Genomic DNA, 27,901 nt, shown 5'->3' with positions numbered 1-27,901 from the left:
TCCAAAATCATATATACCAATTACACAGTGAGTTGAGTATTAATCCTGTAGAATTTATCAGGAAAAGCATTCTTTTATTGATACAGTGTGCCAGTGATTCTGCAACCTGCATAGGAAAGACAAAAAGAAGAAAATCTGATGCCTAGATCTGATACCTTTCCACAATATATTTTTGTTTTTACTCTTGCAAAGTATTTTCATGTAAGATTCTTGAGTAATGACAGTAAATATTAATATTGCAGTAAAATGCTTTAATTGGTATGCCTACCATTACTTTCTATTGGATAGCTGCAAAGACTGAACATCTAAATGCTGCGGTGTTCTTTACTGTGGAACTGTTGGGAACTGTTAGGAAACTGTTTTGCCACTGAAGTAAGTTTTGCCAGTGTATTTTTTGTTTAAAGGAATTTACAGAGCTAAAGTAAGTTAGAATGAATTCAACTTGCACAAATTCAGAGTATAACATTTTAGTGTTAGTAAAAATAGGATAGAAATAGAAATAATAGGTTTACACTCTTGAATTAGAGGAGATTCAAGCTGAAAACATACAGTAATTATGGGTTTCTACCTGTGTTTTTAAACTTATGTTTTTAAAAGAATCTATGTTAAGAAACAATTCTACTTGGTAGTGGAATCAGCGCAGTGACCAGGTCAGTTGTATGAGTCAATAGCCAGCAGTACACGAGGAGGAAGAGGGGTCAGTGTATTGCTCATCATTCCTCTCCAGCATCTGAGTAAGTTTGCCCACTGCCTTCAGTCCTGATATGCTCCCTGGGCAGCAGGGCCAGGATGTGCTGGGAAATGGAATTGCAAGAGGAGAGGTGAACTGCAACGGAGACACGCAAAACTAGGGTACCAGGGGCTCCGCACAACCCTGCTTTATTACTACAACCTCATCTTTTCTTAATGGTTCATTTCTTCTTCATTATTTATAAACAGATTTTATGAACCTTTTGCATTTTAGACAGGAACATCTGCATCTTGAAGTACCTACTGTATTTTAGAACATTAGCAATATGAAAAATATGTCTTGTCAGGGCAGCAAATAAAACAGATGTAATTGCTGGAATGTTCTTCGTTGCAATTTCTGATCAAAATCCATTACTTGGAAAAACCTTGGCATTTCTTTTAATGTCTGTATCTCTGTAAAATATAAAGCATTTTTTAAAAAGCCAATGGTTTGGTTCATTAGTGGAAGGAGCTGAAGAGGGAAAACATTTGACTTACAAGGCGAAAAATTGATGTAAAATATTCATAATGAGGAAAAGTTGAACTTATTTTGTGGGACTACTGTTCTTTAAACAAATCCAGCTTTCTGTTTATCTCTGGTATGATTCTTTAGGAGCCAGCCAAAATTAAAGCTATTCCTTCTCTTGTAAACTCTTGTAATTTATTTTAACTGAACATAGTAGAAGAGCTTTGGCATTTTACAGTGTTTCCCCATGTTGGAGGAAAAAAGTCTGTGATCCATAGCTGACACAAGTTTCTTTTCCTTCTTGCTGTTCACGTAGAATTAAACAAAAGTTCCAAAAAAAGTTGAAACTTGCCATGTTTTTCTCTCAAAACACTTCAGGTTTTTACAATGAAATCTTGACAAGATTGTCTTTATTTTGAAAGTCTTTCTTTTTCTTTCATTTAAAACCACATTTTCATCCAGAAAAGTTTGTTGGAATTGTTGTGGCAGACTTGTGGAAATGTTTATGCCTGTGAAAAGTTCAGTTGGGATACATATTCACTGAGGACATTGGTATTCAAGTACATCCTTGACTACCTCACATGATTCCTACTTAGTACAAAGGATGTGATGCCTAACCTGCCTCATGGCCTTGCTAAGAAGCTGTCCATACTTTTAACAAATGTAAGTTTGTAGAGAAAAGCCTGAGATACTGTCCTGAAGTAGGCATTTGCCATACAGTATAAATTTTTGATATGTATTCCATTGAAAATATGTATAAGTTTTATTATTGCTAAAACCACTGGGTCCCAGAAAATGAAAGTCCTGTTATCTTTAGTATGCCTTCTGAGTTTCTGAATTTTCATGCCTTTCAGAGTCTGCCTGCAGTTGCAATAGATTTGTAAATTTAAAACTTAGGTGACTGCATAAAATAAAGTGTCCAGGAATGGCACAGCTAAGAATGCAAACTGTTCAAAATGTATGCACAGTTGAATGTTATGAAGAAAAGAAGTCAGCCTTGAACCTGCCATCAGAAATTCACTAGGGAAAACTGGTCTGCACCAAGGAAGAATTTGCATGTTTGTCTGAGTTGTGTAAATGTTCTTCTGTTCACTGAAGACCACTGTTAGGAGGGAAACCTAGTTAAAACGTGCATTGGTACTCACTTCTAATCTTCGCAAAGTCCAGTACAGCTGCGAGCTTTATCTCCTTTCTGACTCGAGCAGAAATGCAAAGTAGATTCATAGTGTGGTTCTCAAAAGTGCACAGGTATTGATACTTCAGTAGCATTCTTGCTTAGATGGGAAACAGAAAGGAAAAATAAAAGGAAAGAAAACTCTCATAAAGCAGAATTCTCTGAGCTGGCCTGTAAAATGTGAGTGGAGTCATATTCCTTAGGACAGGTGTCCACGGGGCACCTCTTAACTTACAGCTTTTGAAGAGCTCACTGAAGTCCTTTCAGTGTTTGGCTCCTTTGCATGGCCTCTGGCATGTTAGTTTGGGAGGGGGTGGGAGGGAGAGAGTGGCAATTGCATATGTGGCCTCTTGCTTAGTGTTTGAGCACCTGCATTCCCTTTCATAGAAGGCACTGAGATGACGAGCATGCAGATGCAGCACTCACTTCTGTCTGCATTGGATTTTTAACAGTCAAGTAGAATTGAGCAACTGCTAACATGTGCTTATCCCCTTCGGCCATCTTTGCCCCTCCAGCATTTAAAACTGTCTTCTGATAGTACTTCTTCCTTGCAGATAAATAACAAATTATTTTGTTATTTTTGAACTGTTTTTTTAATATACTCTGTAATGTACAGATTAAACCTGGATTGCCCAGGTGTTGCTTAGATGAAGTTGGTAATGTGGGGTTTATTCCAAGTTTATACTAATTGGACAAATGCATTATGAATTTGGTCTTTATGAAAGATACTTATCAATATATAATGAAGTTGAATAAAAATCCTAGAACACCTGTTCACAGTTCACATAACCTTATTTCATCTTATCCTTTAAGGTAGTACTTCCACTCAGAAACAATTTGCTGCCTTTGTACACTGAGATAGTGATTCTGTGATGGTTGTGCTATTTGCTCTTTTTTTTATTATTTTTTTTTAGATGGGAATTGGTTTGGTTGTTTTAGTTTGTTTTAATGTAATTTGTTAATTTTAATACTTGTTTCATTGGTATTTATCTGCATGTTAAAATTCAGGAAGTTTCTTGAATAGACTGAGGTTTCAATCCTGCAGATCCTTACTTACCTGGTACATTTTTAGTTTGGCAGGGCTACCCTTACTGAAAAGGGAGCCACTTATCTGGGGTCTGTGCTTTCACTGAGCTTAAAATACATTTGAGAATTATAGTGCTGAATCATTTTCTCATTTAGCAGAGAGGAAAACCTTCAAATGTCCCAGAAACAAACTGTCCAAGGATTCTGATGGTGATAAAATATAGAAGTGGCCATGGTCTCTTGTGAGACAGCATCATGTTGAAGGGCAAAGGGAGAATGGAAATTCTGCTGAAGCAGCAAGAGAGAATTCTTCAGGGAAATGATAGGACATTCTGATTAAACTAGCTGAAGAACAAATTTCTTTTGTTAAGTCAGGTTTGAGGGAAGTGGAATTTTTTCATTGCAGTGTTTTTCCCTCCTCCCTTTGGTACCAAAAGTAAATAGTTTTTTTTTAATGTACTTTTCAGATTTGTGTCCATAACCTAGTTAAAGCATCACCTGAATACTGTCTGTAGTACTAGTTTATGTTCGCATATGATGATGGAATTTTTAGTTAGCAGTAGCATAACAAGTTTTCTGCATGCAGCTATTCTACATTATAAACTCTATTATCGGTACTTCTAATGGTCTGCTTGAAAATTAATATTACATTAAAAAATAATAACTGCATTGCAATCTGGGATAACGTGTTAAAACTATGTTTGTTCTGTTATAATGCTTGCAAATGTCAGTCAAAAATGATGTCAGGACGCTAGGCAGCTTTTATATGAAATCAGAATATGTTTCTCCCCCAAATGTGCCAAAGGTTCTATTCCACAAAGCACTGAATTCATACAAGCACATGAGAAATGTACTAGTAGGTCAGGTTGGTGTTACTTTTTGAATGAGGTAGTGGGAAATGGTTTGTCCTCCTCTCCTTTACTTACTTTGGTAAGTAAATATTTTCTGTTAAAATCTGAGAATAATGTAGGAAAGCTGTTCAGCATTTTAAATGCTGTTCAGCATTTTAAATGCTGTTCAGCATTTTAAATGCTGTACTGCATTTTGGTGTGAGGAGAGTCAAGGTGGAAGTGGGAACAGAAACACTGGAAAGCAAAATAATTTTTTATTTGGATCTGCCCAGGTTTCAAACACCTGTAGAGTTTGACTTCTTCTGAATTATTATTACTTTATGATTGCTATTTTTCTTGTTTTCTGGAAGCTTGTGCATCCATCTCCAAGCAGAGCCAGTTTATTAATATGATTATACTTTATTTGACTTCAGTTGTATTTAATGAAACAATACAAATTGCTTTAGAAATATTTATTAAACTTTGAAGCTATGAAGCTTAGTTCTTACTGCTATATCATAATCACTGAAATACATCAAATACTTGGAGTTTAGTAGCTCATATAGTAAAAATAAAAAATCCAAATGTAACGGAAGGCAAAATGATAAGTAATAAGATTTTAATGTGGGTCTTTCATCATGCTAAATGAGAAAATGGAATGTATTCAAGAGTAAGTGAACACTTCAACAATATTCCGCTTGTTTTTCAAGTCCATCCAAATTAATATAGAAACTGATACTTGAGTAAGGAAGTTTTCAGTATATTAGACACACAGTTTGATGTTAGGTACTCATCAGCCTTCACCAGAGAAAAGTTTACTTTTTCCCTTTTCTCTCTTTTGTTCCCCTCTGTCCCCTTTTGTAAGAGTTCAGCCTTATGGTTAAGGCAATAGATAAGGTATCATGAATTTTGATTTTTATTTCCATTTCTACCAGAGAATGCAAGTGCAATATTGAGTGAATTTATAGTTTTATTTTTGTTTAAAAAATATTTGATGTTATTTTACAGTTATGCAAACTGTCAGTTTTGCTTATTTAAATTATTTGCACTTTTTTTTTCTTAAGTTCTCAGTATTGTAAGTATAGTTAAGGCTCCAATCTCAGTCCAATTTCTCTAGATCTTCTTAGGAAAAAGCTTTCTTTCTGGTACAAAACAGCGTAGTCATAAATATACTGGTGATGTTTGAAAGAAGCTGTGATTTCAAAAGTGAAAAAGTTTGCTTGATAATTCAGAGACAGAGTAAAGATTTTAAATATCCTTGTTTCAAGAAAGGAGCCTAATACAAATAGCTGTACATGAACAGGAAAAATGTTATGGATCTATGGATCTCTTTATGGTGTTTTTTTTTTTTTGTGTGTGTGTGTGAGTGCGTGTGTGTGTATTCAAAAGATCTAGAAAGCAAAATATAAATATTCTTAAATTGAGTTCAAGCCATTTTGCTTTTCCCTTAGTTACATATTCAGTGTGATTTGAAGCATTAAGTTTGTACTGTAGCCCATCGATTAGCTAAGATATTTGACTTCCTTTCCTGAGAGGGAGGGCTATATCTACCTAGAATATGTCTGTAGAAATACATATATGTAGATAAACATGTGAAGCTGGTGAGGGGTCTGGAGTACAGGCCTCATGAGGAGTGGCTGAGGGAGCTGGGATTGTTCAGTCTGGAGAAGAGGAGGCTCAGGGGAGGCCTTATCGCTCTCTACAACTACGTGAAGGGAGGTTGTAGTGAGCTGGGGGTTGGCCTCTTCTCTCTTGTAACTAGTGACAGAACGAGGGGGAATGGCCTCAAGTTATGGCAGGGGAGATTTAGGCTGAACATTAGGAAATACTACTTTCCTGAAAGAGTGGTCAGGAGCTGGAATGAGCTGCCCAGGGAGGTGGTTGAGTCACCGGCCCCAAGGTGTTCAAGAAATGTTTAGATATAGTGTTGAGAGACATGGTTTACTGGGGTTATTGGTGGAAGGTGGATGGTTGGACTGAATGGTCTTGTAGGTCTTTTCCAACCTATCTAATTCTATGGTTCTGTGTGTCTCAATTTTAAGGCTAACTTGTAAAGAAAAATAACTCATTGCTAGAAGGTCATATGGAGATCAGCAAATATAATATCAATTGGGACCGAAACAAATCTGTAAGATTTGCACTCCATCTTCTACTGTGTATTGAGTATTTCATGCTCTGTCACAGTTTTGCATTAGTTGGCTCAACTCAGATATTTCATTATTTAAACTACAATTTTCCTTTGGAGAATTAAAATAGAAGAAGTAGTAAGCAAAATTCTATTCAGACAAAAGGCCCACTTAAAGGTGACAATCTCTGTAGCATCAAAAGATGTATCCGGTAAGAAGTCATAATTATTTTTTTTAATGAGTCTTTATTCTTCCTGTTCTACTCATTGAAATTTGTTGCCTCTTTTCCTATCTTAGAGCAAAGGTGGATTAGCCACGTTAAAAAAAAATAAATCATCCAATTGATTCAGAATTATTTTGGTATTAACAGTTCTTATATGGAGTACAGTTAAGACTATCAGTGCAATGTTGTTAATGCCCTTGACAGATTGAAAAAAACAGCTGTCTAAATGTTAATCTATGTCATGATGAGAGAGAGGAATGCAAATAATACTTCCTTGGTCCTTTTCCTATTACTTCCTCTCTTTCACTTGAGAAAGGGTACTGCGGTAGGTGTGTGGATTGTGGCACTTTCTAGAGGTCATTAAGCTAGTAAGTTCTCAGATAACCTGTCTCTCCTTTTGTATAACTTGAAAGCATTGGTCGCATCATACAGCCAAACAGGTGGTCTCTCCTCCCGTACTATCCATGTCCCTGAGATACCCTGATTATCATTACTTGGCTTGCAGGAAGTACTTTCTCCTACCTTTTGTATTGCATGTTTCAGAAGACAGAAGGAAGGGAAAATGCTTTGTCCTCTGCCATGTGAAAGGTGCTGTTGCTTTGACTGGGCATTCTCTGTCTGGGAGGTGGATTTTGACTGGACAGTTCCCCAGCAGCACTCACTAGCACTGTCAACCACATGCAAGTTTTCTAATGGGATTTTGATTGATAGTCTCAAATCTGAGCTTCTGGTGAGGCTGAGACCCCTGAGTGACTGTGCCCTTTAACATCCATTTCTATGATTTTTCTTTTCCCTTCTTTTCCCTTGTATTTTGCTGCCAAGACTTCACTAAGCTTTTGTATAATTAAAGTGCTTTTGATTGAGGGCTTTAGGGATGAGATTTCAGCAAGACAGAACTCAAAAAACAAATAGAAATAAGAAAAGCAAGTTCTGCAGTTCTCTGTCACAAAACTGCTGCATAATATTGTGTTCATGTTTATATAATGTGGCTAACATTGAGCTCCAAGAGATATCTTACTGTGTTATAAGATGCTATGGTGTATTTTAAAAGTGGAATGAGAAATGACTCCTTTGCAGATGTGGGGATGTAGCTGATGAAGGGAAATGTTGGTCTCAATGGTGCTAGAAAGGCACAGAGGGTGGAAACTTTTGAGAACTTGACTTCTTTCAAACAGGAAACTAAGAGTTGAGAAATATTATCTTTAAGATCCATTAGAATATATTATTCAGTATTTCCCTTTTAATGTTAAGAAAAATAAAATATTAATAAGAAAATATTTGTTCAGAAACTTCTAATTTGGGAGACTGGTACTGTAAGTGCAGTTTCCAATTTTCACATGAAACAAAGTAAAGGTTAAAATAAATCTTGTTAGAACTAATCTAAAAAGTTAAACTTTTTTTTTTTTTTTACCTCTGATTTAGCTCTATTAACCATCCAGTGATAATAAGTATATTGCTGATTTTTATCAAAAATACAACATACAGATTTCAATCAGAATAATAATCATTGATTCAGATCCTTCTCTAGGAAACTTTTCTTACTTTAAATTCCTGACTAGCAAAGGATGGAAAGAAGTTAGTTTGGCATTAATTGACAAGTCTAAGGTTTTGCAGCATGTCAGCAAAAACAAACAAACAAACAAAAAACAACACATTCTGAATCATGGTACATATTTCTGTCTACATTAGACCACATGCCTTTACCAAATGTCCCCACAATCTCTATCAGGAAGACAATGAACTAAATCTTTTGATGGATGTAGTCATGATTTCTGTTTTGGAATCATTACTTCAAATGAGGCGCAATTCTATGGACAGTTCTCTCTGTAGTGAATAATGCATTAAGCAGCCCTTGAGATACCCCATGGTATTCTGCTGCATAGCTTTGGAAATAAGAAAAAACCTCACTGTTTTAAGAGAAAAAACAAACAAACACAGCACTTCAAGCCTTGAATCTGTTTAGCTGGACTTATGAAATATTGGTAACTTTTCCATAACTCTTGAATTCCAGATACAATTAATTTGAAGATTCTTGGAAAAGTGTCCCTTATAGATGAAAATTTGGTAATATCCATTGAATTATTTTTAGAATTGTGTAATTACTGCAGGGTATTATTTATCTAAAGTGATAATAATGATGAGTTTACCTGTGCTTATACTCAGTTTTCAGCTCAATTACGTTTGTCTATCTTGCCTACCATTCTCGAACCAACCTGGTCAGGACAGACTGAAAAGCCTCTGTTGACTATTTCTTGAACCAAATAAATAAGGCGTTAGATTGAAGTCAGTATTTCCAACAAATTGACACCATGTTTTTGATGCCAAAAGATTTGCAGTCAAATCTCTGAGTTTTAAATTTAACTCATACACACAGAAACACAACTATCCTTTGTATCAGGATCTTGTACTAAGTGTATCATTCAAATAATGGATGTCTCTGTCATGATGGTCTTGTCCTCAAATCTTTACCTCTTTCTGCTGATCACAGAGACACCATCGAGGGAAACCTTGACAGTAGTGGCTGTGTGCACAGGGCTCTGGGGTGGAGGTGAGGGAACAGAGTGTTCTCTTCATTTGTCCTGGTAAGGGTAAAGGGTTTAGAAGTGTACACATGTTGTGGGTGAACACTTAGTTGTGCAACTGGAACAGGATGATTAGAGAGTTTAGGGAGTGTCCTTGATGATACTGAAAACTTGCTTGTAGAAACAGCTGAGCAGCCTGATTTAAATTTCCTGTTTTGAGAAAGGAGTTGGGCAAATGACATTCAGAGGTACCTTCCAGTTTAAACTCAGCTACAAGCCAGTGATTTTATTAGTAGATTTTCTCCTGTAGAGGGCTAAAGGAGGCTTACATCAGTTATTAAGACTCAGCATCAGGATTCTTGATTCCTGTTCTGTGCATGTACCAATGAGTGACTTGCTGCTCTTTTTGTCATAGTTTATGTGTTAGATTGTCAGTCTGCAAACCACTCTGTAAATAAAACTTACACAAAAGGGTCTGTGATATTTAATCAGTGTTTGTCAAATGCTTTGGAAATAAGGAAACACACTCCTTTTACATTTTCTCTTAAATACTATTTTCATTTATTACATGGTTCTATGTAGTGTTTTTCCATTTTTACTAATACGTGAATATAATGATGACCGATCTATTTACTGGACAGAAAATCTCAAATTGATTTGTGTATGAATTATTCACAAAGATTGCCCTTAGTTTGCACTGCAAAAGTAAGCATGGTGATGAGCGCATGTGACTCAGGGGCTGTTGTATCACTTATTCCGATATTAGGCTAACCAGAATTTTTCTGGCATGGCAATTCTAACTCAGACATAGGAGGGGAAAATAAAACCCAACAACTAAGTTCCAAGTTGGACACATTCTGGAGTCACACCATTTGTTTTGGCTGTGTTATATCATGACAACATTTTTATGATACTCTGCAAATTTAAGTATTGGTGTTTTTTCATTTAAACATCAGTTCATTTAACAAACTGCAGGGCTGAGTGTGCATTTGGAGTTTAGTAAGACACTTGACCTTAATGTGAACAGAAAATAGTTATTTAAAAAGTAATGGCATTTCATCTGCAGTTTATTTTTCATTGACAGCACTTGTCCAGATGGCACATAAGTGTAGGTGTAATTGCTATGGCACCCTCCACTATTTTAAAAGCAGCAAATAGATCAGTTTTACACACATCAGCCACATCTCACGTGGAAAAGAAAAAAATGTTGTAAATAGCAGATGATATCTTGAGAGAGCTATAAACACCACCTGGTGCAAATGCAGTTGGATGCAGCAGGCATCTCCTCACTACTGTAGTAGTGAGAGTATTGACAGATTGGAAAGGATTCTGAAAGCAGACCTGGCAGGACTTATTTATGAAAGCAAATTAAAGAACTAGGTACTAGTTGTACTGTCTGGCTAAATGATGGCAGTGGGCCCAACTGAATTAAATGGCACTCATCGTGTAGAGTGTTCATAAATGTCATAAAGTCAGAAGTAAGTGCATAAAGGGAAGGAGAAAATAAAACTATTTGTAAACACTGGAGCAGTGCAAAAATGCTGGTATGGAATAGTGAATAGGTAAATGTGAGGACACGTGATTAGTGATTGTGATGGAAAACTGAATTAAAACAAATTCACTGCAATTCTGACGTTCTTTAGCAATAACATTTGTTGTAGATTCAATACAAATTGTAGATCTCCTGTAACCTCAATCCTTTGCAACTGTAATTTAAGCAGGAATAGTGAAATTCAGCACTTCAAACTTGTATATCAAAAGTGCATATCTTCTACACCGATAGATCTAGGCACTTTTGTATTCTCTGGAAACAAAAGTCCTATTTAGAATGCAATTCATTTATCATTGCTAGATGTTAAAGATGACCAACTGCACCTGAAATGCTTTTAACTCTCTATTGATGAGATCTCTGATAATTATAGAAGAACATGTAGTGCCTAGCTCAGATGTAGGCATCCACACTTACCCAGATTAATTCCAATATTAGTCATGGTCTTGTGATGGTAAAAATTAGGAACTTACTTCAGTGCTCATGATTAATGCTGACACTGCCTTTATAACACTGTATTTCCACTTCAGTGTTGCGGGGAATACAGAACAGAACAGTGTTTGTAGTCTTGCCGTATTATATCTTATTTTAGAGATGCACTTAAGAAACTTCAAGTCTGGCCAGGCTGCCTATAAGGGCTGCTCCGAAAGTAATGCCTTCTATTTAATTATATTGGCCCACAACATCAGAGGGGCATGTTGGTGGTATGACAGTAGAGGTTGAACATTCCTGCCAATATTCCATTAAATCTCGTTGCCATGTGACAGATGGCAGCAGTCTGATGAATTAGTGTCTGAGATGGAAGTGCACAGTGTGAAGGAAAAGTGTGCAACTGAATTCCTCCATGTGGAAAAAATGGCACCTATTGACACTCATGAACAGCTTCTGAATGTTTATGGAGACCAATAAGTGAATGTGGGCATAGTGGGACAGTGGGTACTGTGTTTCAGCGATGGCAACAGTGATGTGAAAGACAAGCCATGTTCCATTCAGCCATGCACACCGTGAGTGTCTCGATCAGCTCATCCATGCAGATCAGCAGATTATGACCAGGGAGATGTGTATGGAGCTGAATATCAGCTTCAACACATGGAAATGATGGTGGCAATATTGGAATGCTGCAAACTTTGTGGTAGGTGTGTCCCACAGATGCTTACACAGGAACAGGAGGAACACTGTATGCAAGATTGTCAGAACCTATTGAAACCAAAACAAGACTGAATGGAACGTTTCCTGGACTGCATCATTACTGATGGCAAGATGTGTCACTACTATGAGCTGGAGTCAAAATGGCAGTCCATGGAGTGACAACACATGAATTCCCTATCAAAGAAAGTTCAAGACTCAGCCCTCAGCACGTAAAGTGAAGTGCACTGTCTTTTGGGATAGGAAGGGGATTTCCTGGAACCCAGACTTATCCACTCTGACTACTAAATCATGGCACTGACTGAGCTGAAGACTCAACTTCCAGAGTCAGGTCAGAAACAGATAACCTTTCTCTTGCAACATAGAATCAATCATAGAATCATAGAATGGCTTGGGTTGAAAAGGACCTCAAAGATCATTGAGTCTCAACCCCCCTGCCAAGTGCAGGGTCGCCAACCACTAGACCAGGCTGCCCAGAGCCACGTCCAGTCTGGACTTGAATGCCTCCAGGGACGGGGCATCCACAACCTCCCTGGGCAACCTGTTCCAGTGCGTCACCACCCCCTGAGTGAAAAACTTCCTCCTAATATCTAACCTAAATCTCCCCTGTCTCAGCTTAAAACCATTCCCCCTTGTCCTATCGCTATCCACCCTCACAAACAATCGATCCCCCTCCTGTTTATACGCTCCCTTCAAGTATTGGAAGGCCACAGTGAGGTCTCCCCAGAGCCTTCTCTTCTCCAAACTAAACAAGCCCAGTTCCCTCAACCTTTCCTCATAGGAGAGGTGCTCCAGCCCTCTGATCATCTTGGTCGCCCTCCTCTGCACTCGTTCCAAGAGCTCCACGTTCTTCTTGTGCTGGGGGCCTCAGGCCTGGACACAGTACTCCAGATGGGGCCTCACAAGAGCCGAGTAGAGGGGGACCACCACCTCCCTCTCCCTGCTGACCACTCCTCTTTTAATGCAGCCCAGAACGTAGTTGGCCCTCCGGGCTGCCAGCGCACACTGCTGGCTCATGTCCAGCTTCTCGTCCACCAGGACCCGCAAGTCCCTCTCCACAGGGCAGCTTTCAAGTACTTCTTCCCCCAGGTTGTATAAATACCTGGGATTGCCCTGGCCCAAGTGCAGCAGCCTTCACTTGGCCTTGTTGAACCTCTCTGGGTTCTCGTGGGCCCACTTGTCCAGCCTGTCCAGGTCCCTCTGGATGGCTTCCCTTCCTTCCAATGTATCGACTGCACCGCTCAGCTTGGTGTCATCTGCAAACTTGCTGAGGGTACACTCGATTCCATTGTCTATGTCATTGATAAAGACATTGAAGAGCACCGGTCCCAGGACTGAGCCTTGGGGGACACCACTCGTGACTGGCCTCCACACTGACATAGAACCATTTATCACAACCCTTTGGCTGCGACCAGCCAACCAGTTCTTAACCCACCGAACAGTCCATCCTTCAAATCCATACCTCTCCAATTTGGAGAGAAGGATGTGATGAGGGACCCTGTCAAAGGCTTTGGAGAAGTCCAAGTAGATGACATCCATTGCCCTCCTCCCATCCACCGATGCTGTCACTTCATCGTAGAAGGCCACCAGATTGGTCAGGCAAGATCTGCCCTTGGTGAAGCCATGCTGGCTGTCTCGGATCACCTCCTTGTCATGTATGTGCCTTAACATGTCTTCTAGGAGGATCTGCTCCATGATCTTCCCAGGCACAGAGGTGAGGCTCACCGGCCTGTAGTTCTCCGGGTCATCCTTTCTCCCTTTCTTAAAAATGGGAGTAATGTTTCCCTTTCTCCAGTCACTGGGGACTTCACTGGACAGCCATGATTTTTCAAGTATGATGGAGCACGGCTCGGCAACCACATCAGCTATCTCTCTCAGAAGCTAGGATGGATGTCATCCAGCCCCATGGACTTCCACACATTCAGTTTCAAGAGGAGGTCTCGAACTTGTTCCACTGTTACAGTGGGACAAAATCCACTCCTCTCACCCACACCTAGAGGTTCAGGGTCCTAGCAGACACGGGGAGCCTGACCACTAGTGAAGACCGAGGCAAAGGACTTATTGAGCACCTCAGCTTTTTCCACGTCTGAGGAAGCCAATTCTCCATCCTCATTTACCAGAGGGGGAACACTCTCCTTGACTTGTCTTCTCTTGCCTATGTACCTGTAGAACCCCTTCTTGTTATTTTTCACATCCCTAGCCAAGTTCAGCTCTACCTGCACCTTGGCTTTCCTGATCTTATCTCTACACATGCGGACAACAGCCCTATATTCCTCCCAGGCTACACAACCCTGCTTCCACTTCCTGTACATTTCCCTCTTTTCCCTCAGTTTAAGCTGCAGGTCCTTGCTCAGCCATGCCGGTCACCTGCCGCCTCTGCTCGATTTCTTTTGCTGGGGAATGGAGAGCTCTTGGGCTCTCAGGAGGGTGTCCTTAAAGAGCTGCCAGCTCTGCTCTGTTCCTACGCCCTTAAGGACAGTTTCCCATGGGATCCCACCCAGACGTGATAAAACCAGGCCTCATACCAGTTTGAAGACCATGGAGCACATTGCTAATTTTGGCTGGACTGTCCTACTATGACCACTATATAGTCTGGAGTTGGTGCCTCCTGACTTCCACCTGTTCGGGCTGATGAAAGATGGAATGTATAGATAATGTTTTCCTAGCAATGATACTGTCATAGCAGCTGTGAAATAGCGGATCACCTCCACAGCTGCAGATTTTGACAAGTGAGGCATGCAAGCTCTTGTTCATCATGGAGGAAAATGTATAGCTAATGGTGGTGAGTGTTTTGAAATAGTGTTTTGTAGCTGAGAATTTGCTCTATCATACAGTGGTATTTTTCTCTTTGTAGGTGATATAGTTTTCATGGAACCAAATGTGAGGCATAACTTTTGGAGCGACCTACGTCTATCTATTGACTGATGCAGATTAATTAGAAAACTGAAGGTCTGCATATCCAGAAAGAGTAGGGGTTTCCTAGTCTATACTTAAAAGAAAGGAGATTTTAACTATGAGGTTGACTTATTTATGCTGATTTGTGGCCCAGATGTGGCAGATGGTGCACTAAAATAATTGTTACTGTTACAGTATTTTGAGTACAGATACATTATGTTTTGTTCATTTATTTATTTATTAAAAAAAAAAAAAGGACTTGAAACATAGTTCATTACTTCTATACTGTGTGCTCACACTGGGAGAATTATTTCTTCCTGTCACTGTGTGATTCTATGCAGGAGACAGATCAGCTCCATCAACCACTCTGTCTTGATCTGGCAAGCTTGGTTTGGGTTTTATAAAAATAATTTCATTCTTGCTTTGTTCAAACATTCATGTAATATATGTAATTCCTTTGTTTACCTTCAAATGTAGTTCCATTTTTCTTGATCTCTTTGAAAAGACAACCGGTAGACTGTATTCAGTCAAGGAATGTCTTAAAATAGAGGCCTCAACAAAACTGATTCATATCCAGTGAAAGAGACAGGACAGATTTTTCAGAAAGTTTGCATTACACAAGATGTCCAAAACCACATTAAGTGTTTTAGTCTTATTACTTCCAAACTGTAGGCTATTACATTTCAATAAAACCACTTCCAAAATCTGAAGTGTTTTGTTTGGATTTGTACAGATTGATCTCCTGGGTTTGTGAGATATAAAGCCAGAAGTACCAGTATTCCACAAAGGGTCTAATATGTAAGGGAAACCCAGATAAATCTTGTAGGCTGTCTGTACCTTGTGTTACTGAGGAATGAAGGAAATAAACAACAAAAATGCATACAGAAAAATCCTACACCCATTTCAGTGTGTCGATAAATGCATATCGTTGATGGATGTGCACAAAATAAAAAGAGTTAACAAATTTCTGTAGTTAATTGAAAGGGGGAATATATGTAAGGCATGAGAAAAAAATAACTGAATTCCTTAGGCTAAGCCTGTTACCATAGTACTGACTCTGGAAATAACATTCAATTTATTAGTAAAGTACATTGAGTCTACCACCAGTGATAAGGCCAATGAACACTGCTACTGTCAATCTATATAAACTGAACAAAAACTAATTCAAAAAGTACAGGTTCCCTGTTGATTCCCTCAGCAGGCTACATGTTTTGAGTAATACATCATTAGATCAGCACCACTTCAGTTTCTAGGTGCTGAAACTTGATTTGTTTGCAATGCCAGGAAGTCAAGTACACTGTAAAACTGTAAGAAACTTGTGGACGAAGCTAGGTGAGAAGCTTTGCATACGCTTAAATTATTTTTTTTTTTAAGAAAACACAAAAATTGCCACCCTACTTCCTGGGCTTTTTTTCCTCCTTCTCACTTTGTGTCTAAAGGCAACTATGTCATCATCTATTTTTGAAAAGCTAGAAGAAGCGCATAATGACAGTGAAAAAATTAGTTTTGCGCTCTTTGAAAGTAATACCAAGTTTCTAGTGTGAGCAGAGAGTAAATCCACCTATGCTCTTTACTGTCAGTGTGCCATTCTTGTTGGGACAGCACAATAAATCAATAAGTGTGCAGTAAATGTCCATTTTTTTTGTCATGTTTCAGTTTTCTTACCTCTGCTCCAATAAGTAATAAAGCTTAATCTCCTCAAATGTATGTTCAAACTAAGTTAAAATTTGCAAGGTAGCTAATATTCACAGATGGAAATATAGTATGAATAATACATTAAAATCTGATGAGAAATCTAGGTTTATAAGGTGAGAGTGGAATTTTATGTCCTGAGTGATTGAAGCAGATGTCTTTCTAATCCTGAATCAGTGAACATTCACTAATATTTCAGCAGGACCTAAGGAAGGACCAAAGTAGCCTATGATGTTCTGTTCCACCATCAAACTACTTTCTCACAAATGACTGCAAACTAGCTGCAGTGAAATGAAATCAGAGACTACCCATTTTGTACACTGCCAGCAGACAGCAATGGCTTAATATAAATCTGCTTGCTTGTATCAGAAATAGGCTAAATGTAACATTATACATGAAGAATTTGTGTAAACACTTAAAGCCATAGATCCAAATACTTGTTTGCAATTTCTGGATCTAAGCTAAACACCAAATTCTGTTCTGAGTTATTGTAGTTAAAGTCTAGAAACTGTACTCCCTCTGTTTGACCAAGATTATCTAGGACATCTTCGATACTACTGAGAATGGCTTATTCAAAGTATCTAAACTTGATTGGATGTTCATCTCTGTCAGAGTTAACATGTGTTCCTAAAGGGGCAAGGGGGGAAGGAGGTGAGAGGAAGCAGGGAGAAATGCACTGGATCTGGGATGGGATGGACTGTGGATGGCTACTGTAGTAAACAGTAGAAAAGACTTTGGGTAGTAAGGGAATGGGGAAACCCTTACTCTTAACCTTGCTTCCATTCTTTCCCTTCCAGCCTTCCCCCTGTCCACCACACAGGATACTGTAATTGTCCTTACTGTAAAATGCCATTCACATCCATTGCTAGCGAACTTCTGAAGTAGCTTTTCTCTCTTAGTTTCCTCAGTGTTGCTTTATGATTAGATAGCTGTAGTCATAGGGAAAATAATTCACACACTACATTGCTGTTCAGAAAACTGTTATCTGTTTCTCAGACTTTGTGTGTCTTCCATTCTATTATCTCCTGTTTCTCTTCTTGTGAATCTTTAGTGGAAGGATATCACTCAGTGTGTGGCAAACTGTCATTAAATTCTTGGCACAGCAATGACAGGCAGTTGATAGGATGCCCAGATGAAATTTCCCAATATGAAATGTGGGTAAATACCACTCTGCAAGGACAGCTTTTTACTGAAATTTGCTCTTTGTTTATGTTGCAACATCTAGTTTAAGACCTAACTGAGTAATAGAATCAAGCTCTCCATCCTGTCCTAGCTAGCAGCTTGGACCTTTGATAATGAGCTCCCTGAAAAGGTCAGAAGGCTTTTAAATTCAAAAATCTAAACTTAAAATGAAAATTTGTTTGTTTGTTCGGGGATGGGAGTTGAAGAAAGAACAGTTTTTAGGTAAAACCAGAACACTTTTACAAACAACTTCTGCCCAACCTGTAGTGTCTGTGCACCCATACCCTTGCATCCCTCCTTGGTTTCTGTTGGAGGGGACCCACAAGGATCACTGAGCCCAACTCCTGGCCCTGCACAGAACAACCCAAAATCCAAACCCTATGTCTGAGGGTGGTGTCCAGTGAAGAACCTGTTCCTAACCCCTACCTGACTCTCCTCTGATGCAGCTCCATGCCATTCCCTAGGGTCCTGTCGCCATCACCAGAGATCAGAGTTCAGTGCTGCCACTCTGCTCCCCTCATGAGTGCCATGAGACTTCCTCTCAGCCTCCTCCTGAGCTGAACTAACCAAGGGATGTCAGCCACTCCTCATATGTCTCTCTCTTCAGACCCTTCACCATCTTTGTAGCCCTCCTTTGGATGCTTTCTAATAGTTTTGTTTTTGCTGAAACATACAAAGAGACAACAGACAAATTAGTTAAGTCCTGCATACTCAATGTGGGAGAAGGATCAAGGTCACTCTGCAGCAGCTTTTCTGGGAGCATAGTGGGCTCACTCTTCTCTTCCAACTTCCTAAATGGCACCAGTGACACCAGGAGGGGTGAGAAAGAGCTGTATGTCTGGGTGTCTTTGGGCCTGTTAACAGAGGCTATCTAGGCAGTTTTGGCTGAGAAGACTGAAGTCACTCCAGGGTAATTTAATACAGTGTTAAGAGTAAGTTTTGTCATTTTATAACAGCTGCAGTTGGTAAAAAACACAAACTTTTCTTCTTGATAAGGAGAAGTTGTTTATAACTTAGTTAATAAGGAACCTGTGTCCAAGTGACAGTAATGAGGAATCTTGTTTCTCAAGTCAAAGAGGATGCTGATAGACTCTTGGGGAGCCTTACACCTCCCCTCAGCCATAGTGCAGCAGGAAGCTGGGGCATTTCTCACAAGAAAGCTGTGTCAGGCCCAGCAAAGGGTGTCACCACTACTACATACAGCTGCATGCTCTGGCTGGCAAGCGGAGCTCCTGTAGTGAATGCTGCAGTTTTCCTGGTGACATATTTTCATCAGTGTCTGTGTATCATGCACTGCCCTTAAATGAGGTTTTATGCCTACAGTTCATGGAGCATGTCTTTAATTTCATAATCTCTGGTCTGTCAGGATGGACTCTGGAGAGTTGCTCTGATATGAAATGAGCTTTGTTTAACTAGCTATGCCTAACTGCAGATCATTCACTGCCAGTTTTCTTCAGGAACAGGCTCAATAAAACATTTTGAAAACACAGGTGTAAAGTCTTGGTGTAGAAATGCCAGAGACCTATGCCACTACCCTGTAGCACTGGGATGTTGGGTGAAATCCCTTGGCAGTCACTTTGTGGCTTTCCACAGCATCAGTGTCCCCTGGAATGGTCTGTGACAGAGAAAGGGGAAAGACTGGCTGGCTTCTCACAGAAACTGGGAATCCAAGGCTGCTGATAGAGAAAGCAAGGGCTTTATTAATGATGATCCTGAGTTAGGGCAAGAAAAGCAAAGGCAGCTGCTCTCCCATCAGTCCAGAGCCTAATGTGTTTTAATGAATAAAGAAATATGTTCTGCAGGCTTTAAAAGGAGAAGCATTTTGGACTGAGCTGTAGATACAGAGTCACCTGAGGCAAAGAAGCGAAAGGGTTTTGTCCCTTCAGCACATAAAATGACAGTTAAATGAAGCCAGCATCTTCCTCTGGAGCAGTGAGGCTGGAAACAAACCAATTAGGCAAGATGACAGTATTGGACTGTTGGTCAGCCTGTTTCACTTTTGGACAGGTGAAATGAGTTAGGTATTTAAGAGAAGGAGGTTAAACTGAGACCTGGTGTAGCTGTACATGCTTTTTTTTTTTTTTTTTTGCTTTTTTTTTCCTTAAGTAGAATGACTTGTTTAATTTTCCTTCAGCAATAAGCCTTTGAGAATACATTTATCTATTCATAAATCACAGCTTTCTCATTCTGTACCTGGATTTAATTCACAAATCTAATGAAACTGTCAAGTGTCATACATACATTGGAAGATGTGTAAAGTAGAATATTCATAGGATTTGTAAAGAGGAAGGATATGGAATCTGTGAATGCATTGCTGCTGTTTTCTCAGAGAATTGGAAAGTCTTTGAAGTCCCTGATTTTGAGTAACTGTGAGGCTGGTGTGGGAAGAGGGATCAGGAGGACCATTGTGTTTGACTGCAGCTGAAATGAGTTATCCTTTGGTTGTTTTCTGATTCTTCTGGACCTAGGACTGCTCTGCTTTATCCCAGGGTGTTCTGCTAGGAGAGAAAATGTTTTCATCATCGTCACCTCTGTTCAGCTTTGACAGGAATAAAGTGATTGAGAGTTTCTGTTGCATAGAAATTCCGTATACGAACAAATGTGATGCAGTATTTGGAGGCTTTGGCTTTACTATATGGTATGCATGCAGAGTGGCAATTTTACTACTTTAACTTATGCTTTTTGAGTCAGTTTTGAACTTCATAGTCTTTTACTTACTACTTAAATAACAGTAAACTATAATAGCCAATATAATAGCAAGTGTGGCAATAATATTTGAAGGATAGAACTTTATATATACTACCTTTGAATATGAATTCTTTTACTGCTATAATTTGGTACTAGTTGCAGAGAGCTACTGATGGAAATTTGTGAGGTCATGACTGACTTGATGGTGTAGTTATAAATTCCTGGTGACCATCAAGCACATTGCTATTCTTCTCATCTCTGGTCATTAAGGAAACTGACTAACATCACATGAATTCAGAAATGTAGACTGAGAATGAATTTAGGAAGACCTCAGAAAAAGTCAGAGAAAATAAAGGGAAGGGGAACAGAAAGAAAAGTGGAACTGAAACAGGTCAATGACTTTTTACACAGGTTTTATAAGTAGATTTCTTATGTTCAGTTTTTAGAACAAAGAATCAAAAGTTTGTTGCATATATGCAGAGATTCCCTTGACCTTGAGATTGTAGTAGAATTTGGGATTATTTAAAATATGTTAGACATAGAAACATTTTGTTAATTTATCATTTATCTGTCGACAGGAGTGATAAGTCTCTGTCATATGAGCTAAACTCTGAGTTGTAGGACAGAGTACATTCTGGTAAGCAAATACTACAATAAAGTAGGTTGTTGCACTTCTCAAGTCCAGAATTCAGCCTCCAGTCCTAGTCTTATTAGTCTATCTCCAGTCCAGTCCTAGTCTTATTAGTTATCTTTCTGTCCTAGCTCTTCACTTCATAAGTCTTATATATTTTTTTTTTCTTCTAGTTCATCCTTTCTTCTTACACTCAACTATGCTTACCTGATTTACCTCAGCTTCTTAACCCGGGATTTTTGGTAAGACAGTTTCAGCTGTGTCTTCCTCCAGTGGCTTTCCATTCATTCTCCTGCTGTCTCCCTCCCCAAGCAGTTCTCAGTCCTAGCCACTTTGCCCATATAATTGCTGTCTTCTCCCAACTATAGCGGCCTCTCAGTATCTAAAGGGGAGCTGTAGAAAGGAAGGGGACAGACTCTTTAGCCAGGTCGGTTGTGACAGGTCAAGGGGAAAAGTTTTCAAACTTTTGAGAGGAAATGTGGATTGGATATAAGGAAGAAATTTTCTACAGTAAGGGTAGTGAGGTGCTGGAACAAGTTGCCCAGAGATGTGCTGGATGTTCCATCCTTAGAGACATCCAAGGTCAGGCTGGATGGGGCTCTCAGCAACTTGATTGAGCTATAGGTGTTGGACTAGATGGTCCTTAGAGGTCCCTTCCAACTCAAATGATTCTATGATTCTACTTGACAAAGTTATAGGCAGACCTGGATACTTGTCATTTTGTCTTTTCATCCCAGAGTCCTTCAAATTCTCGCCACAGAGAAATGAGATGATGTGCCTTCCTCTAGAATACAGGTTGTTTCCCTTCTATAAATGTATGAATGTTTCTTTATTACAATAGGAGTCACCTTCCACTTAGCTGGTTAGTAAATATTTGTAACTTCTTGCTTCAATAAGGTGAATACTCTCCTTCCTTCTCTCGATAAAGTTTTCTTTTTTCTTATAAACCTTGAATTTTCTATCAATCTGTATATTAAAAGTCTTTGTGATACAAGCAACTAAACACTAGCTGTATATAGCTTATCACTGAGTCTTGACTTGGACAAGGAAATTGGGTGACAACAGGATTGAAAGGACTGCTGTCTTCTCCTTTATAGGCAACTTATTACTGTTCTCCAACTTGTGAGAAATTTATGTTGTATTATGTTTGTGTTATTGAATTGCACTCAGTTTAAACGCGCCTCCTTTCAAGGTTAGCCAGTAAAACAGATTCATACTTATTCTGTATTTTAAAATGAGTCAAAGTTACATGTTGGGATGATAATTTGTAAACTGGCATTTTTACTAGATCAGCTATTAGTAGAACAGAGTAAGGACATGGTTGATTAATGATCAGGAATAATATGCAACTGTTCACTGTATTATTGGTTTTCTTGAAATGCAGGACCTGATTAACTAGTATCTTCACATTTGAAGAAAAAGGATATATGATGAAACTGAAGGCAACTTGCTTCACAAAATAGCATATTAATATTCTTCCATGTTGCCATGCTATAATGACTGGCATACAAGCTGCTTGTTTTAATGGAAGATATGAAGATTATATTTTAATAGTGACCTTTTCTACTGGGGCATGTACTAAATGCCAGCCAGATATGCATCAGAAAACAATTATGCCTGGCAGTGCAACTGTTCGTATGTTCACAAGGTCTTTGAGGTCTTTAATTTTCCCTGGCATTTAGTCTGAACTGTGCTCTGGAAAGAAACCAGCTTTTTAAAAACAAGCACACAAATATTTTCTGAATATTGTAGATTGAATACAATGATATCGAGTACTCTTTTCTTCCGTTATGTGATGTTCATAGAGATGACTGTATCACTGATCTAATACATTATTAAATCTTAAAGAAATTCTTGATGGCATTTATTTCAGACTTACAAATGAACCTAGCAACATTTGGTAAATTATCTGGAGGAAAAGCTTTCCAAAAGCATGTGTAGAAGTTGGCACTGAACCTCTTCTGAAAGTAACATAAATTTGATATTTGTCTATATTTTCCTCTGTTTACAGCCAGTGGATTAAATCGTTGAACAACTTTTTCTTGTTATTTGGCATTATAGTCAGAACGAGCATAATTATTATTTTTTTCTTCTGCATTGCTGTTGATCTAAAATCAACCCTCTAAAAAAGTTAACCCCACTTACTGTGGAGATGTTTTAAGAAAATTATTTGTGTCAAATTTAATTATTGTTTAATATATGTTGGGAAAAGTATGATATAACAAATATTGTCTAGGACAAGATACTGCAATGGTAAGCATTTTAGAGACAAATCTGAGTTCTTCTTTGTCATGGTTTTATGATTTTCAGATATTGGTATTCCACATCATAACATCATGTAGTGTACGTACCTGGTTCTCAGAAGAGAGGGACTACTACACTCCCCAAGGTACTTTGCTTCTCTATTACCATTTCCAGCCAGAGGGAAAAGATAAAAACTTGCAGATCACGAGACCTCGTCCCTTTTTCTGCCTGTCTCTTGTCTTGGCAGCACCTTGCTCTCCAGCTGTCTTATCGTCAGTAGTAGAGTAAGGCCTACCTTGATTTTGGGACATTCTCTCTCTCTGTATTGGATTTATCAGCTTAAATTGTAATTATATTGTATTATAGTGTGTTATTTTGCATTCTGATATCTCATTTAGTAAATTAGTTTGTTTCTCCTCAGATTGTTGCCACTGCTTTTGCTCTCAGGGCCATCTCCTTACCCTTTTCCCCTCTTCCCCTTTTCCCTTTTCCCAGGGCGTGGGCCCGTGGGTCCCCCATCCCCTTCGTCACGGAACCGGGCCAAACGCCCGTAAACCGTTGACATTCTTCTATAAGCTTGCCACTAGTACTTTTTCAGATTCCTCGCTAGTTAGTGTTAAACTTAGGTTAACTCTTGAAACAATAGGTTTTGCACTTAGCAAGCTCCTTTTGACATCATTTACATGCAGTACTACCAATATCTAAGTATTTTGTAAAGGTAAGTGAATGCATTGCCACGTGCAATGCTGTGGGAAACAGGAGGGTCAGTCCTTTCTGCAGAGCAGCCACCAGTTACCAAATATTGAAATTTTTCTTTATTACTCATTCTTTCCAGTGATAGCGTTACTGCATCTCTGAGTGACCTCTTCTTTCAGAGATTCAGGAGGACTTTTCACAGAATCATAGAATCACAGCATTGTAGGGGCTGGAAGGGACCTCTAGAGATCATCTAGTCCAACCCCCCTGCAAAGCAAGCTCCCTAGACCAGGCTGCACAGGTAGGCATCCAGGCAGGTCTTGAACGTCTCCAGAAAAGGAGACTCCACAGCCTCTCTGGGCAGCCTGTTCCAGTGCTCCTTCACCCTCACTGCGAAGAAGTTCTTACTCATGTTTGTGTGGAACTTCCTATGCTTCAGTTTGTGGCCATATCCCCTTGTCCTATTGCCAAGCACTGCTAAAAGGAGTCTGGCCTCATTCCCTTGCCTCCTGCGCCTTCGATATTTATAGACATTGATCAGATCCCCTCTGAGTCTTCTTCTTTCCATTTTTCTTTTCTTTCAGGAGCTACAAAAATGCCATATATTTCATCACAGGAGAAAAGACTACTATGCTTTCATGTTGTGCTGCTGTAGAACGGACTAATGTGTTGTAGTGTAATCCTAGAAATGTTTTGAGATGGATTTCTTACATTTCTCACATATAATAACAGTCAAAGCTATATCTATGCAGGATGTTCTAGTTATTTGTATGTTATAAATTTTTTTTGTTCTTTCCGTTTATAGAATTTTGTCTTGTTATCAGTTTAGTATGATGTCAGAAATACTACCATAAAAAACCTTGTCTTTATAAATGAGTAGCTCAAGTTATGCAGGTTTTTCTAATTTTGTAATGCATACACCTTATTTTTGTAAGCATCCTTATTTTGTGTGCACTCGGTTTTAAGAATTTAATAGTTATAGTTAAAAAGAAACAAACTATTCATATGTTGGCCTGCAAGTACATGCATTTGACTATTCTGTTTGAAAAAGAATTTTCAGCACTTTGCCAATGAGAATGTTGTTGTATAATAGTACAAATTTAGCAGCTGTTAAATGTAGTTTGGTGTGTTAGTTTTTTCCTTCAGGTTGTACTATTTTTAGACAAACCGTGTCACTTATAGTTTCTGGCCAATTGTGACTGGATTTGGAAACCACTCTTTAAGCAGAGGCAGATAAATTAATACAAATTTCATTCACAAAACAAGAAAACAACAATAACAACCATAAAAATGTCTCATCCCTTCTATTGAATTTTCATTTTTTTTTTCCCCAATCATTTTCCTTTAGAGAAAAAATGTGGCTTTTCCTTTTAGGTTTGAGGAAAATGCATTGTGAAAATGGAATGTCCAGACACAGACGTACACTGATAAAACATCTTAGCGATGCATTTTCAGTCAGCTCTGGATAATAGCAGTTTCTTTCACTATTTTTTTTCTCTCAAATGAGACATTTCTATAGATAAAACAAAAACAAAAACAAAACATGCAAGATGTAAATTGATCTGCATTACACTGAAGTACACCTACATGCTTTTGCATAGGGTTGATGTAATATAATACACATTCAGTGAGTATGTTTAGTAAAATCTTTTTGATTATAAGGCATGACGGACTGATAGAGCATGAGCTCTTCTTGTGTATCAGTCTGGATTAAGGCTACAAAGGTTCCCTTCTGTTGTTAGCCATTAAAACTTGGTCAAAAATATTTTCCCAAGATTTTGAAGACAAGAATTTTCCTTTTACTCCTATCACACTTAAGTAAAATGAAATCAAATCAATGCTTCAAGATAGAAGCCAAATGCAAGATATTTTTTGAATATTACTTGTAGGAAATGTATAGTAGGAGTTGATAAAATTCATCATTTTTCTTTACCTGTGTTATTAGTACTTTTATTATCTTTATGTATAGTTAGCTAGCTAAACTTAAGCTTATATTTATTTTGTTTGTGTGTGTGCTGGTACATATGCTATGTTTACAGTATATATCGCAGAATAACAGTTGCCCAGTCTTGGATACTTCCAATTAAGAGGTTTTGTTTTTTTAGTTTTTTTATAAAATCTTCCCATAAGTGGAAATTTTGCTTCTGCATCTTTGCAATTTAAATCATCATAGAATCTTGTACTGGGATATCTGTGTTATAAATAGGCAACATAATTTGACCTCAGCTGTTTCACATGTTGCATCCTGAGAAGTTAAGATGTCCCTTTCCTCACTGTCCTTGTATTACTGCTGCCTTTGCTTTCTGTCACTGAATGAATTGTGAAAAGTTGCTCTTCTTGAGATGGATGCAGCCTGCTGTTCTGCTTTAACTGATTTTAATTCCAGGCCACTGGGTTAGGTTCCCCTGTTAAATGTGAGAGAATGACAGCTAACCAGGAGGAGGGACTCATTTCAACAGAAAATTATGTTTGAGTGTACTAGACAGTGAACAACATGGACATATCTTTTCAGTTGCCTTCATGCAAACCTGAGCTTCGAACAGTTCTTAAAGGTGTTGCCCTTTTGCGCTTCCCAAATCATGCGAGACCATCGACAAGTGACTTCCCGGACTTCTCTGCTTTCCTGTGACCTGACATTTGCTTTCCCCTGATGTACAAGAGCTGGCATTTCTGCCAGCTTCTTCTTTTTTAGGTAATAAGAGTACAATATGAGATTGGTAAAGCCTGTTTCACAGAAAGTTCATCATAGATTTATGACAGGGCTGTGAGAATAGTGTATTAGTAATACAGTGGGACAAAAATCTCCAGGACTGACACTGCTGTAGAAAACTTCTGCAAAGGGAAGTTGTGGAGAAAATACCTGAATAATTTCTTGTCTCTTACAGAGAAATTCCTGGGGGCAGTGTGGTTATTGTACTCTAATAAGGCACAATGTCAAGTATCTACAGAAAAACAGACTGTTCTGACTTCTGTTCTCTCATGTGACTTTCATCAACATCCAACACATTCAGTAGAATGACTTTATCAATACGAATAAGCTTTAGGTCAAGCCTTAATTTACATCTGTGGTCCTGTGCTTTTAGCCAATCAATAAAGTGTTGAGTTTTTTTCCTGTATACTTGTTGAATTTATTGACTCACATTAGCATTTGCCTTAGAAGAGAGCCTACAGTATAGAATACACTGCATCTTTAAAAGTTTTCCGTAAGGGTAAGGTTGAAATTTTAAATGTCTAGTGTAAAAGGCTTAAAAGCAGAGTAAGAGTTGGTTTTACAATTGTAAATTGTTTAATATCAGCAAAATTATATCTGAATATCAGTGTATGGGTTATTTGGCTCATTGAAAATGGGACATTCAAAAAATGTATCAGTACAGTTCACATTCTCTTCCTGTCTTTAATACAATGTTAGGTCTATCAAGTGTGGATATCTAACAACAGAGATTGTTAGCCTTTAATCTTTCCGAAGCTTTTGCCTTTTGAAATACCAGTGTGATTTAACTTGCCAGTCTTATAGCGTTCTAAATAGATGGTTAATAAGCCCATTTCTTCTATTTTTATTTATTTTTAAAATTCTCTAATTAATTCAAATGTCTTGAGTGTTGGGGTTTATAGAAAAACCTGGAAGAAGATTGTGTCAAGCACATTTCTATTTGATGTCAAACAGTAGATACTACCATCTCCGCTAATCCTCATCCTTCTCACTTATGGTGCTTTAAGTCGTCTTTGACTTCGATTTATAAGGCAGTGGCCCAGGCCTAACCCTGCCAACTCAGTTCAGAGGGACTCTCAGAAAAGACAGGCCTCAGCTGTGATGAATTGATTGGCCATGAAGAAGATTTCATTGGAAAAGGAATGTGCTCAACAAGTGCTCAAGCTCTGTCCAGGGAGCTTACTGTGGTGGCTGTATGGGGAGAATTAATCAAGTGTCCTCCTGAAGAGGGATGTGCCGTGTGCCATCAGGAGGGCTGAGGAAAACAGCAAGGGACTTGCAGCTCCTTGCCTAATAAATTCAACAACTGAAACAACATATTCAATTTGAAAGATCTTAAGTGGAGGTCAACTGCCAGTAATTGTCCTAATTA

The sequence above is a fragment of the Numida meleagris genome, chromosome 1 (genome assembly GCF_002078875.1).
Source record: "Numida meleagris isolate 19003 breed g44 Domestic line chromosome 1, NumMel1.0, whole genome shotgun sequence".
In the NCBI taxonomy this organism is placed as follows: Eukaryota; Metazoa; Chordata; class Aves; order Galliformes; family Numididae; genus Numida; species Numida meleagris.
This window is presented reverse-complemented; position numbering follows the sequence as displayed.